Source organism: Callorhinus ursinus, unplaced genomic scaffold (genome assembly GCF_003265705.2).
Source record: "Callorhinus ursinus isolate GAN/ISIS: 27379988/994484 unplaced genomic scaffold, GSC_fseal_2.0 scaffold11, whole genome shotgun sequence".
Taxonomy (NCBI): Eukaryota; Metazoa; Chordata; class Mammalia; order Carnivora; family Otariidae; genus Callorhinus; species Callorhinus ursinus.
In genome coordinates this window covers 8,121,044-8,134,923 of record NW_027397073.1, presented here as the reverse complement: position 1 = coordinate 8,134,923, position 13,880 = coordinate 8,121,044, and positions in this window count along the sequence as shown.

The following is a 13,880-nucleotide window of genomic DNA, read 5'->3' as shown; positions in this document are numbered from 1 at the left end:
CCTAGAGTTCAGAATCATGACTTTAAAGATACTAGCTGGGCTTGAAAAAAGCATGGAAGTTATTAGAGAAACCCTTTCTGGAGAAATAAAAGAACTAAAATTTAACCAAATCGAAATCAAAAAGGCTATTGATGAGGTGCAATCAAAAATGGGGGCACTAACTGCTAGGATAAATGAGGCAGAAGAGAGAATCAGCGATATAGAAGACCAAATGATGGAAAATAAAGAGGCTGAGAAAAAGAGAGAGAAACAACTACAGGATCACGAGGGCAGAATTCGAGAGATAAGTGATACAATAAGACGAAACAACATTAGAATAATTGGGATCCCAGAAGAAGAAGAAGAGAGAGAGAGGGGGGCAGAAGGTATATTGGAGCAAATTATAGCAGAAAACTTCCCTAATGTGAGGAAGGAAACAGGCATTAAAATCCAGGAGGCACAGAGAACCCCTCTCAAAATCAATAAAAATAGGCCAACACCCCGACATCTAATAGTAAAACTTACGAGTCTCAGAGACAAAGAGAAAATCCTGAAAGCAGCTCGGGAGAAGAGATATGTAACCTACAATGGTAGAAACATTAGATTGGCAACAGACCTATCCACAGAGACCTGGCAGGCCAGAAAGGACTGGCAAGATATCTTCAGAGCACTAAACGAGAAAAATATGCAGCCAAGAATACTATATCCAGCTAGGCTATCATTGAAAATAGAAGGAGAGATAAAAAGCTTCCAGAACAAACAAAAACTAAAGGAATTTGCAAACACGAAACCAGCCCTCCAAGAAATATTGAGAGGGGTCCTCTAAGCAAAGAGAGAACCTAAAAGCAGCAAAGAGCAGAAACGAACACAGACAACAGACAGTTAACAGTCACCTTACAGGTAATACAATGGCACTAAATTCATACCTTTCAATAGTTACCCTGAATGTAAATGGGCTCAATGCCCCAATCAAAAGACACAGGCTATCAGATTGGATTAAAAAACAAGACCCATCAATATGCTGTCTGCAAGAGACTCATTTTAGACCCAAAGACACCCCCAGATTGAAAGTGAGGGGTTGGAAAACCATTTACCATGCTAATGGACACCAAAAGAAAGCTGGGGTGGCAATCCTTATATCAGACAAACTAGATTTTAAAACAAAGACTGTAATAAGAGATGAGGAAGGACACTATATCCTACTTAAAGGGTCTATCCAACAAGAAGATCTAACAATTGTAAATATGTATGCCCCGAACGTGGGAGCCGCCAATTATATAAGGCAATTAATAACAAAAGCAAAGAAACACATTGACAACAATACAATAATAGTGGGGGACTTTAACACCCCCCTGACTGAAATGGACAGATCATCTAAGCAAAAGATCAACAAGGAAATAAAGACTTTAAATGACACACTGGACCAAATGGACTTCACAGACATATTCAGAACATTCCATCCCAAAGCAACGGAATACACATTCTTCTCTAGTGCCCATGGAACATTCTCCAGAATTGATCACATCCTAGGTCACAAATCAGGTCTCAATCGGTACCAAAAGATTGGGATCATTCCCTGCATATTTTCAGACCACAATGCTTTGAAACTAGAACTCAACCACAAGAGGAAAGTCGGAAAGAACTCAAATACATGGAGGCTAAAGAGCATCCTACTAAAGAATGAATGGGTCAACCAAGAAATTAAAGAAGAATTAAAAAAATTCATGGAAACCAATGAAAATGAAAACACAACTGTTCAAAATCTTTGGGATACAGCAAAGGCAGTCCTGAGAGGAAAGTATATAGCAATACAAGCCTTTCTCAAGAAACAAGAAAGGTCTCAAATACACAACCTAACCCTACACCTAAAGGAGCTGGAGAAAGAACAGCAAATAAAGCCTAAACCCAGCAGGAGAAGAGAAATCATAAAGATCAGAGCAGAAATCAATGAACTAGAAACCAAAAGAACAGTAGAACAGATCAACGAAACTAGGAGCTGGTTCTTTGAAAGAATTAACAAGATTGATAAACCCCTGGCCAGACTGATCAAAAAGAAAAGAGAAATGACCCAAATCAACAAAATCATGAATGAAAGAGGAGAGATCACAACCAACACCAAAGAAATACAAACAATTATAAGAACATATTATGAGCAACTCTATGCCAGCAAATTAGAGAACCTGGAAGAAATGGGTGCATTCCTAGAGATGTATCAACTACCAAAATTGAACCAGGAAGAAATAGAAAACCTGAACAGACCTATAACCACTAAGGAAATTGAAACAGTCATCAAAAATCTCCCAAGAAACAAAAGCCCAGGGCCAGATGGCTTCCCAGGGGAATTCTATCAGACATTTCAAGAAGAATTAATACCTATTCTCCTGAAACTGTTCCAAAAAATAGAAATGGAAGGGAAACTTCCAAACTCATTTTATGAGGCCAGCATTACCTTGATCCCAAAACCAGACAGAGACCCCATCAAAAAAGAGAATTACAGACCAATATCCTTGATGAACATGGATGCAAAAATTCTCACCAAAATACTAGCCAATAGGATCCAACAGTACATTAAAAGGATTATTCACCATGACCAAGTGGGATTTATTCCTGGGCTGCAAGGCTGGTTCAACATCCGCAAATCAATCAACGTGATACAATACATTAACAAAAGAAAGAACAAGAATCATATGATCCTCTCAATAGATGCAGAAAAAGCATTTGACAAAGTACAACATCCTTTCTTGATCAAAACTCTTCAGAGTATAGGGATAGAGGGTACATACCTCAATATCATAAAAGCCATCTATGAAAAACCTACAGCGAGTATCATTCTCAATGGGGAAAGGCTGAGAGCCTTTCCCCTAAGGTCAGGAACGCGGCAGGGATGTCCACTCTCACCACTGCTATTCAACATAGTATTAGAAGTCCTAGCCACAGCAATCAGACAACAAAAAGAAATCAAAGGCATCCAAATAGGCAAAGAGGAAGTCAAACTCTCACTCTTTGCAGATGATATGATACTGTATGTGGAAAACCCAAAAGACTCCACCCCAAAACTGCTAGAACTCATACAGGAATTCAGTAAAGTAGCAGGATATAAAATCAATGCACAGAAATCAGTGGCATTCCTATACACCAACAAGGAGACAGAAGAGAGACAAATCAAGGAGTCTATCCCATTTACAATTGCACCCAAAACCATAAGATACCTAGGAATAAATTTAACCAAAGAGGCAAAGGATCTGTACTCAGAAAACTATAAAATACTCATGAAAGAAATTGAAGAAGACACAAAGAAATGGAAAAACGTTCCATGCTCATGGATTGGGAGAATCAACATTGTGAAGATGTCAATGCTACCTAGAGCAATCTACACATTCAATGCAATCCCCATCAAAATACCATCCACTTTTTTCAAAGAAATGGAACAAATAATCCTAAAATTTGTATGGAACCAGAAGAGACCCCGAATAGCCAGAGGAATACTGAAAAAGAAAAGCAAAGCTGGCGGCATCACAATTCCGGACTTCCAGCTCTATTACAAAGCTGTCATCATCAAGACAGTATGGTACTGGCACAAAAACAGACACATAGATCAATGGAACAGAATCGAGAGCCCAGAAATGGACCCTCAACTCTATGGTCAACTTATTTTTGACAAAGCAGGAAAGAATGTCCAATGGCAAAAAGACAGTCTCTTCAACAAATGGTGTTGGGAAAATTGGACAGCCACATGCAGAAGAATGAAACTGGACCATTTCCTTACACCACACACAAGAATAGACTCCAAATGGTTGAAAGACCTAAACGTGAGACAGGAGTCCATCCAAATCCTAAAGGAGAACACAGGTAGCAACCTTTTCGACCTTAGCCGCAGCAACTTCTTCCTAGAAACATCGCCAAAGGCACGGGAAGCCAGGGCAAAAATGAACTATTGGGATTTCATCAAGATAAAAAGCTTTTGCACAGCAAAAGAAACAGTCCACAAAACCAAAAGACAACCGACAGAATGGGAGAAAATATTTGCAAACGACATATCAGATAAAGGGCTAGTATCCAAAATCTATAAAGAACTTATCAAACTCAACACCCAAAGAACAAATAATCCAATCAAGAAATGGGCAGAAGACATGAACAGACATTTCTCCAAAGAAGACATCCAAATGGCCAACAGGCACATGAAAAAGTGCTCAACATCACTCGGCATCAGGGAAATCCAAATCAAAACCTCAATGAGATACCACCTCACACCCGTCAGAATGGCTAAAATTAACAAGTCAGGGAACGACAGATGTTGGCGGGGATGTGGAGAAAGGGGAACCCTCCTACACTGTTGGTGGGAATGCAAGCTGGTGCAACCCCTCTGGAAAACAGTATGGAGGTTCCTCAAACAGTTGAAATTAGAGCTACCGTTCGATCCAGCAATTGCACTACTGGGTATTTACCACAAAGATACAAATGTAGGGACCCGAAGGGGTACGTGTACCCCAATGTTTATAGCAGCAATGTCCACAATAGCCAAACTGTGGAAAGAGCCAAGATGCCCATCGACAGATGAATGGATAAAGAAGATGTGGTATATATACACAATGGAGTATTATGCAGCCATCAAAAGGAATGAGATCTTGCCATTTGCAACGACGTGGATGGAACTGGAGGGTGTTATGCTGAGTGAAATAAGTCAATCAGAGAAAGACATGTATCACATGACCTCACTGATATGAGGAATTCTTAATCTCAGGAAACAAACTGAGTGTTACTGGAGTGGTTGGGGGTGGGAGGGATGGGATGGCTGGGTGATAGACATTGGGGAGGGTATGTGCTACGGTGAGCGCTGTGAATTGTGTAAGACTGTTGAATCACAGATCTGTACTTCTGAAACAAATAACGCAACATATTTTAAGAAAAAAGGAAAAGAAGAAGATAACAGGAGAGGAAGAAAAGGGGAGTATGTCAGAGGGGGAGACGAACCATGAGAGATGATGGACTCTGAAAAACAAACTGAGGGTTTAGAGGGTAGGGGGGTGGGGGGATGGGTTAGCCTGGTGATGGGTATTGAGGAGGGCACGTTCTGCATGGAGCACTGGGTATTATGAACAAACAATGAATCATGGAACACTGCATCAAAAACTAATGATGTAATATATGGTGATTAACATAACAATAAAAAAATTAAAAAAAAAAAAGAAATATAAAATAATACTTTATAATGCTAAAATAGCCTATAAAACTGTTTGGAAATTAGATATTGTATAATTTACATTATATATCCATGTATGTCTAAAATAATTATAACCCATTAATAGAAACTGTACCAGCAGCAATGAGAAACACACACATTTCACAGAAACATAGGGTTTTAGTTCCTGCCTTCCACTGAGACCAGAGGACCTGATTTCTTTAAAAGCTAACTTTGAAAAGATCTACTGGAAAAAAAATAATGTAAGTGTGATAGGCCTTGGTTTTTTTGTCTGATAAATAATTTGCTTGATTCATATACAAATTAAGAAGATTACTCAGTTTGATTCAGTTGTCAAGAATTCCAAGCCTGTCAGTTTATCTTGGAGAACCATGAAGCAGAGACTTATCCATGAATACATACTTGGTGTCTTACTTGATCAATATGATAGTGATTGCTTATACAATCATCCTGTGAAGCAATTTCTTCACTACTCATCTTCATCACACCAAATTAGGAGTAAGAATCTGAAAGTTTTATTTTCTTAAACATGCCATGCTTCAAGGACTTCTTCCCCCTACTTAAATTCTAGAAAATAGAGATTAAGTGAGAAGTAGTTTGGAAAATTTCATGCTTGGATTTTATTTGCTCTTAAATGTTCTTCATAAACTTTTTGAAGATAGAAGATTTAAGAAGCACACAGCTGACAGTAACAGAAAACCACAAGCTAGTTTAAACAATAAGAAAATGCATTATCTCCCCTAGCAGGAAATCCTAAGAACAGTTCCAGGGTTCAGTGAGAGAATAGCTAAAGGTTAAGCCAAGGGTTCTCTTCATCTTTCCACATGTGGAAGCGTACCTACCTGGCTCTCAGCTTCGTGTCTCATGGTTACAAGATGGATACCAGAGTTCCAGTCATATCATGTTAACTTCACCACAGTTAGCAGAAGGAGATGGAATATCTTCCTGTGTGTCTTTTGTTCTGAGGCTAAGCATTTTGAGGGGAGAATTGACAGAAAATATGTCTCATGCCATTTCTAAATCAGTTGCTGGCAAGGGAAATTGGATTGTCATAACTGATTTACGAACACAAGTGAAGAGCGTGGATATAGAAATAAATCAACATCTTTTTCTAGGAATGAATCCTGCAGGCACCATCACTGGCTGTTGTGGAACTGAGAAGCAAAAATTTTCCCCCAGCTTTTTTTTTTAATTTAAATTCAATTTAAGTAACATATATTGTGTTATTAGTTTCAGGGGTAGAATTTAGTGGTTCGTCAATTGCATATAACACCCAGTGTCTTCCTTAACACCCATCACCCAATTACCCCATTCCCCTCCCCACATCTCCTCCAGCAACCCTCAGCTTGTTTCCTAGAGTTAAGAGTTTCTTATGGTTTGCCTCCCTTTCTGTTTTCATCTTGTCTTATTTTTCCTTCCCTTCCCCTATATTCATCTCTTTTGTTTCTTAAATTCCACATATGAGTGAAATCATATGGTATTTGTCTTTCTCTGAGTGACTTATTTCGCTTAGCATAATACCCTCTAGTTCCATCCGTGTCATTCCAAATGGCAAGGTTTCATTCTTTTTGGTGGCTGAGTAACATTCCATGTGTGTGTGTGTGTGTGTGTGTGTGTGAGTGTATTGTGTGTACACATACACATCACTTCTTTATCCATTCATCTGTAGATGGACATCAGGGCTTTTTCCATATTTTGGCTCTTGTGGATATTACTGCTATAAACATTGGGGTGCGTGTGCCCCTTCAAATCACTATGTTTGTATCCTTTGGAAAAATACCTAGTAGTGCAGTTGCTGGGTCATAGAATTTTTCCCTAGCTTTATTGAAATTTAATTGACAAATAAACATTGTGTATATTTAAAGTATACAAAGTGATATTTTGATACATGTATACATTGTGAAGTATATTACCACAATCAACTAATTAACAAATATCACCACCATACATAGTTACCTTTTTGTGTGTGTGAGTGGTGAGAACACTAAAGATCTAATCTCTTAGCTAATTGCAAGAATACAACACAGTATTATTAATTATAGCCATCATGCAGTACATTAGATACCCAGGACTTACTCGCCCTGCATAACTCAAACTTGATACCCTTTGTCAAACATTTCCCTTTTTCCTCTAGCCCCCAGCCCCTGGAAGCCACAATTCTATTTTTTAGATTCCACATATAAATGGGGTCACACAGTATTTGTCCTGGGTTCATTCTCAGGTCTCCAAAAGCCAAAATCCTTTGGCAGTTCCAGGATGTAATAGTGACCATTCTGGACTTTATTTTATTTATTTATTTATATTTTATTTATTTATATGAGAGAGAGGGAGAGAGTGAGTAGTGGGAGGACCCTGAAATCATGACCTGAGCCAAAATCAAGAGTTGGATGCTCAACCAACTGAGCTACCCAGGTGCCCCAAGCATTCTAGACGTTAAGAAGCAAATTATAATTGATAATTAAGACATATCACTTAATTGTTCTTTATCATATGTGATTAACTTTATGTACTCTTGTTATGTTTTTTCTTCACATGCTAAATTTCAAAATCCTTTATTTGGAAGATGATCTATTTGCACCTTTATGTATATTCAATATACACAAAGTAGATATGCAATAAAGATTTTTTGTAGTTCATTATATTGTAATTTAATAGCTCATAAATAAAATACTCTCTTTAGAGTTTGGCATAAGAACCCTAACTCTAGTCATGAACTTCAAAATAATAAATAGTGTTTTATTTAGGTTAGTGCAAGCTCTGTATTAATTAGTCCCCAAATGTGTAAAGTTAAAGAAACAAATAGTTTATTTCTTGCCCACCAGTACTTGTCAGGTAATGTCAGTGGTGTGGCACACCTTCATGCAATCATTTCTGGACCCAGGATAAGAAAAGTTCGCCATTTTTAATTGTTAATTTTTCCTAGGGATTATCTCTCTTCCAGCCTGCTGGACTGAGCACAAAACATGGGAGGATCTTATGGACCAGGCTTGGAAATGTTATAAGTCATTTTCACTTATTGGCTAGAACTTAATCATAGAGGGCCACAGCTCACCACTGGGCAAAGCTGGGAAAGGAGCCTGGTTCTCTTCCAGCAAGAGGAGAATACAGACAGATGAAATATTGACATCGAGACCATGTTTAATTCTCATAACCCCATGATATAAATATGATTAATATGCCCTATTGCATGTGAGAAAACAGACACATTCAAACAGGTTAATCAATTTTTATATTATATATTTACATATACTTATACCGTAAATCATATTCTCTGCCCTTCCCTAAAGGGTACTGCCAGCCATTTAGCAGGAGACAGTTTTGGGGAAGGAAAAACAATCAGATATTGATGATATATAGACACTGGCTCAAAACTTCCTGAGATTCACCATTCAGAGTAGGGAGTTATGGAGGTCAGATAATCACTGGACTTTTGGCGTGAGTTCATCTCATAATGGGCTCACCCTCTAATTATTTTCCTGGTTCTAGAATGGGTACTTAGAATACATGTATAACAGCTTCCACCTGGTACCCAATTACAGACTGAAGGCTAGAAGAGAGTCAAATGGAAACCACTGGAACTTACTCTACCTTTGAAAACGGCAAACCACATTCCTGAAGATATTGTAGGAATTTTCACCATCATCAAGGACTTAAAAAGATAGAGGGGTGGTGATTTCACCCAACTCTCCTATTTTGCCTGTGTGGAAAACAGATGAGTATTCAAGAATGGAAAGAGATTATTGACTATTTAATCGGTCCCTGTCTCTAATTGCAACTGCTGTTCCAGATGTGATTTGTTTGCTGGAGCAAATTTAACACATACCCAAACTCCCCCCCCCCCCCCCACCAACTTGTATCTGATATGTAGCTATCGATCTGGTGAACATTTTTTATCTCCCTACATGGCAAATTGGCTTGCTGACCAAATCCAGCCTGGAGCCTGTTTTTGAAGAGGGCTTGAGTTAAAAAAGATTTTTACATTTTTCAAAGAGTTTTAAAAAAATAAAAGAGAGGCACTTGGGTGGTTCAGTCACTGAAGCATCTGCCTTCCGGTCAGGTCATGATTTCAGGGTCCTGGGATCAAGCTCTGTGTGGGGCTCCCTATTCGGTGAGGAGTCTGCCTCTCCCTCTCCCTCTGCCCCTCCCCCTCTCTCAAATAAATAAATAATATATAAATAAATAATTAATTAAATATGTGACAGAGTCCATATGTGGTCTTCAAAGCCTAAATTATTTATTATCTGGCCCTTTACAGAAAAATGTTTGCTGACCCCTTGTGGGGCTTTAAAGAAAATATTTCCCTTTCTGCATTGTGAGAGCTTTCTGGGCACATTTTATTGAAATGTGGGACCTGGGCTGAAGGCAAGCCTCACCAGGTAATTTATGACTGTTTGCATGGAACTTTGGAGAGTTTGCCTTCTGGAAATATTGTTTTCATTTCACGGAGGGGAGGGGGTTGCCGACACCTGAGATTTGGAGGCGTCCCGGGGGTTGCTGGATATAATGGTGCTACCTTTCCCCCTGAGAAATAAATATATTTACATTCTAAAGGGTTACAGTAAGAACTCAGAATACTCAGGAAGGAGCAGAGTTTTTTCCCTTCTTTCAGGAGGGAAGCTGGATATGTATATTAGCACATAGAGTTGTATATAAGCACCTCATTTTTGCAGGATTTCTCACTCATACCACTATTATGGACTGAATGTTTATGTCCCCCTGTAAATTCATATGCTCAAGTCCTTACCTCCAATGTGATGGTATTAGGAGGTGGACATTTGGGAGGTGATTAGATCAGGATGATTAGATCAGCCCTCATGGATGGGGTTAGTGCCTTTTTAATAGACACCCCAGAGAGCTCTTTTGCCCCTTAAACCATGTGAGGACCCAGCAAGAAGGCTTCAAGTCTTTGGCTCTGAACCAGGAAGTGGTGGGGACTGCAAATGTTCCACCTTCCCTTGGGTCCTTCTGCTTTTCCACTCCTGAGCCAGATATTTGTGTTGAGCACTGTGAACGCTTCAGAAGGATCCTCATACCACCAAGGTCAGAGGCAACAAGAACTGACATGGGCTTCAGTCACCTTCTTGCTCTCTACCACCTTACATCTATCTCCCTGTCCAGATCGCCAGCTCTGTGTACCACACACTCAAGCACCACATGCAAAGACCACAACCTTACAGAGAACATTCAACCCATTCCTACCACCCTGCACATCCAAATTCCTGTAGTTGAATCCCTGTTTGTATGAGTGTGTGTGTGTGTGCACACATGCACATATTACAAATCACCTAGTGGTTCTGCTTCAGAGATACACTGTACTTATTGATTTAGCTGTCTCTGCACAGATGACATTTTTCAGTTTTCTACTTTTGTGGAAACGTGTAATAGAAATGTTGCCTTGTGATATTGCCATATGAAAAGTATGATTTTTGAAATCTATGTGTATGCGTGTGCAGTTATTCCCAAACAACTGATAGTGAAGATAGTAGCCTTTATTTGAATGGTTTTGGGGGAGCAGTGTGATTTGGGTATTTATACCTGTTCTGAATTTTTTGAAAATTCTACCTCATTTATCTATCCATTGATCAATTCAATCATTGTTCATTCAAACTCTTATTGAACATTCAGCCCAGGCCACATTATGTCAACTCTTAAAAATATTATTAGCTTTCCAATAAATAAATACACTGATTTAGTTCATTTTAGTGCAGTGCTGTACATTAAACACCAAATATGTATATATAATGTCCTGTGTTGCCAAGATGGTGGGAAGAAGGAATTAATGTCCCTTGAAAGTGTTAGTGAAAGCTTCAAAGAAGAGGTGATTTATAAATTAGGTTGGATTTTTTTCTTTTGTTAAGATTAGTAATACTCTGATATAATAAGTGATGATAGGCAGACTTATTTACATACTTTCCTGAAAAAAATTGTGATGAAATGTCTGCTTATATATATTTATTATTTTCCAAGTTGCTTGAAAGGGATGAAACTTTCAATCTAGACTCACAGCTTTTGAATGTGATTTATTCATTTATTTTTAATAGCAATTTAAGATTCCGTGAACCAGTTTGTTCAAATCTTTCATGTGCATCGTTGATATAATATCAAGGTTTTCATTTTACATAAAGCCATTTGCATCTAAGTTATTTGAGATACAGTACTGCTAAAAATGCATGTGCAGTGCTGTCATAGTACATTTTATTGAGCCACAATGTATATTTCCATTATATTTAATATCAAAGACACCTCTGGGTATATATTCGAGATTATCACAATGAAACAAGAATTTACAGTAATGCTTACTCTATTCCCCCCCAACATTTATTTTGAAACTTTTGAAACCTACGTGGAAGTTGCAAGAATAGTATAATTACTGATTTTAGGTGAAGGATACAGGATACCCTCCTGTTCTATATATAGAACCACCAGTTGTAAACATGTAGCTACATTTGCTTTACCTGTTTGTCTTGCAAAATGTATACATTAAGAATTATTTGTAGTTTTTTTAAACTAGGACATATATAAAATTGACTAAAAGCAGAACCACTGGGGTCCAAGCCATGGTGCTGTCCCTTCTTCCTTTGAAACGACAGGCATTACTCCAGGAGAGGCTGGGAATTTTAGTTCTTCTCTGGTTACTATTATTCTTCGACAATGTGAAGTTATGCAGTCCAACTTCTTAGGGAAGAAACTGCTTTTGATCATAAGAGTCCAATTACCTAGAAATGAACTGTGCCTGATGACCACAAGGTGGTTGAGCAGAAATGTCCTGCAGAGATGTACTTTGGGGTTTCTGAGCTTTGCCTTATGTTGGCACACATTTTATATTTGAGACCCACTACTGGTCATGTAAAAACTTGTTTTACATTTGATAGTGTAGAAGAAAGAAGCACAATTGTGAGTACTTTTGCGTTTCAAATCTCATTTTCTACACAAATGACTCATAAGGATGCATGAAGCCAGAAAGTGTGACACTTCCATGTTCATGCCTTGCTAGGGCCCTCACCTCCAAAAGCAGAGACTCATTTCAGCCCACTGAGACACACTGCTCATCTCTAGAGGAAGGATGGGAGAATGAAAAAAGAAATAAATAATCCCAGCTGGACATAACCTACTTTCTTGTTTACAAGAATAAAAACCACTTCCCTGAAGCTGCTACTGTTGTTCGAGCAAGTTTGCTCACAGTTGGCTGAGGCTGCGGGGTCATGTAGGGGAACTGAAGCATATCATGCTCTTGTATCATATTTGACCTCTAAATGCTCACAAGGAAATCACAGAAAACACAACTTCTTTTAAAGGCGCTGACACTTTTACCTTTCCTAATCATCACTTAAACCATTGGTTTGCAACTGGGAGTAGACATCAAGATCAACTGGGGAGGCTTTTTTTCCTCTTTTAGTTTCAAGCAGAAGCTCATCCCAAACCAACCCAATGATTTTCTAGGGCTTATGTGTATTTTTATAAGTCATCTGAGGCAATGGATGCTCATGTAATTCTGATAAACACTACTGGTTAAGAATCCATAACTTAACACATAGTAATTATTACCACAAAGCTAACAATTTTATGTTTTTTAAATTTTTAAAAAAGATTTATTTATTTGAGAGAGAAAGAGAGAGTGTGGTGCCCTAGGCACGCCCGCGCATGAGTGGGGGCAGGGGCAGAGGGAAAGGGAAAGAGAATCTCAAGCAGACGCCCTGCTGAGTGCTGAGCCCAACACTGGGCTTGATTTCACGACCCTGAGATCATGACCTGAGCCAGAACCAAGAGTCGGACGCTTAACCAACTGTGCCACCCGGGTGCCAAGGCTAACAACTTTAGACTGACATTTGCAAAAGAGCTAATTGTTTATTTTTCAATAGTATTTGAGGGTTGGAGAATATTTGGTTACCTAAAATTTTCATAGTTCTTGACCTCTAATCTATTCTTATTTTCAATGACTATAGATTTTAAGATTTTGGATCCCAAGCTAAATAGTATATAAATCTTCCATACTAAAACATACAATATTTCCAAAGCTTATGACTCTTTCATGTTAATTACTTATATTCCCCATTGCTCAATCAGTAAATATTCAGATACTTTTGGAACATGCATTTAAAATCTTCAATTAAAATGTCTTTCTGATTTTTGTAAAAATCAGAAATCTTCAACACTAACATACTAGTAATACATACATCATTATATAAATAAAATATATTCACTTACTCGTTCATTCATTCATTTATTCTATAAATATTTATTGAATGCATACTTCATGCCAACCATGTTTCAGGAACTGAGAATGTAGCTTTGAAAAAATCAGATAATGTTCTGACCATTCAGGGCCTACATTAGTGTGTATTTAAGGGGGGAAGCAGGCAGTAAGCAAACAGTATATAAAATTATGAAGAAGTGCTTGTAGAAAATAAAGCAGAAAGGGGCTAGGAGGAACTGGGGGGCCAGGAGGTCTAATTCATGCAGAATGTTTAACAAAGGCGTTAATGATAAGGTGACTCCTAGTAAGGAGGGAGTGAGTCATGTGGATGTCCAGGAGAATGTTAGTCTAGCCAGAGGAAACAGCAAGTGCAGAGGAGCTCCAGGAACAAGGAGGCGGGAAGATGGAATGGAATGAGCAAGAGGGGTGGGGAGGTGGGAGGAGGTAAATGTGGTCAGGGTCAGGAAGGTTGTAAAAAATAATTTTAAGTTGTATCAGTTTAGTAGG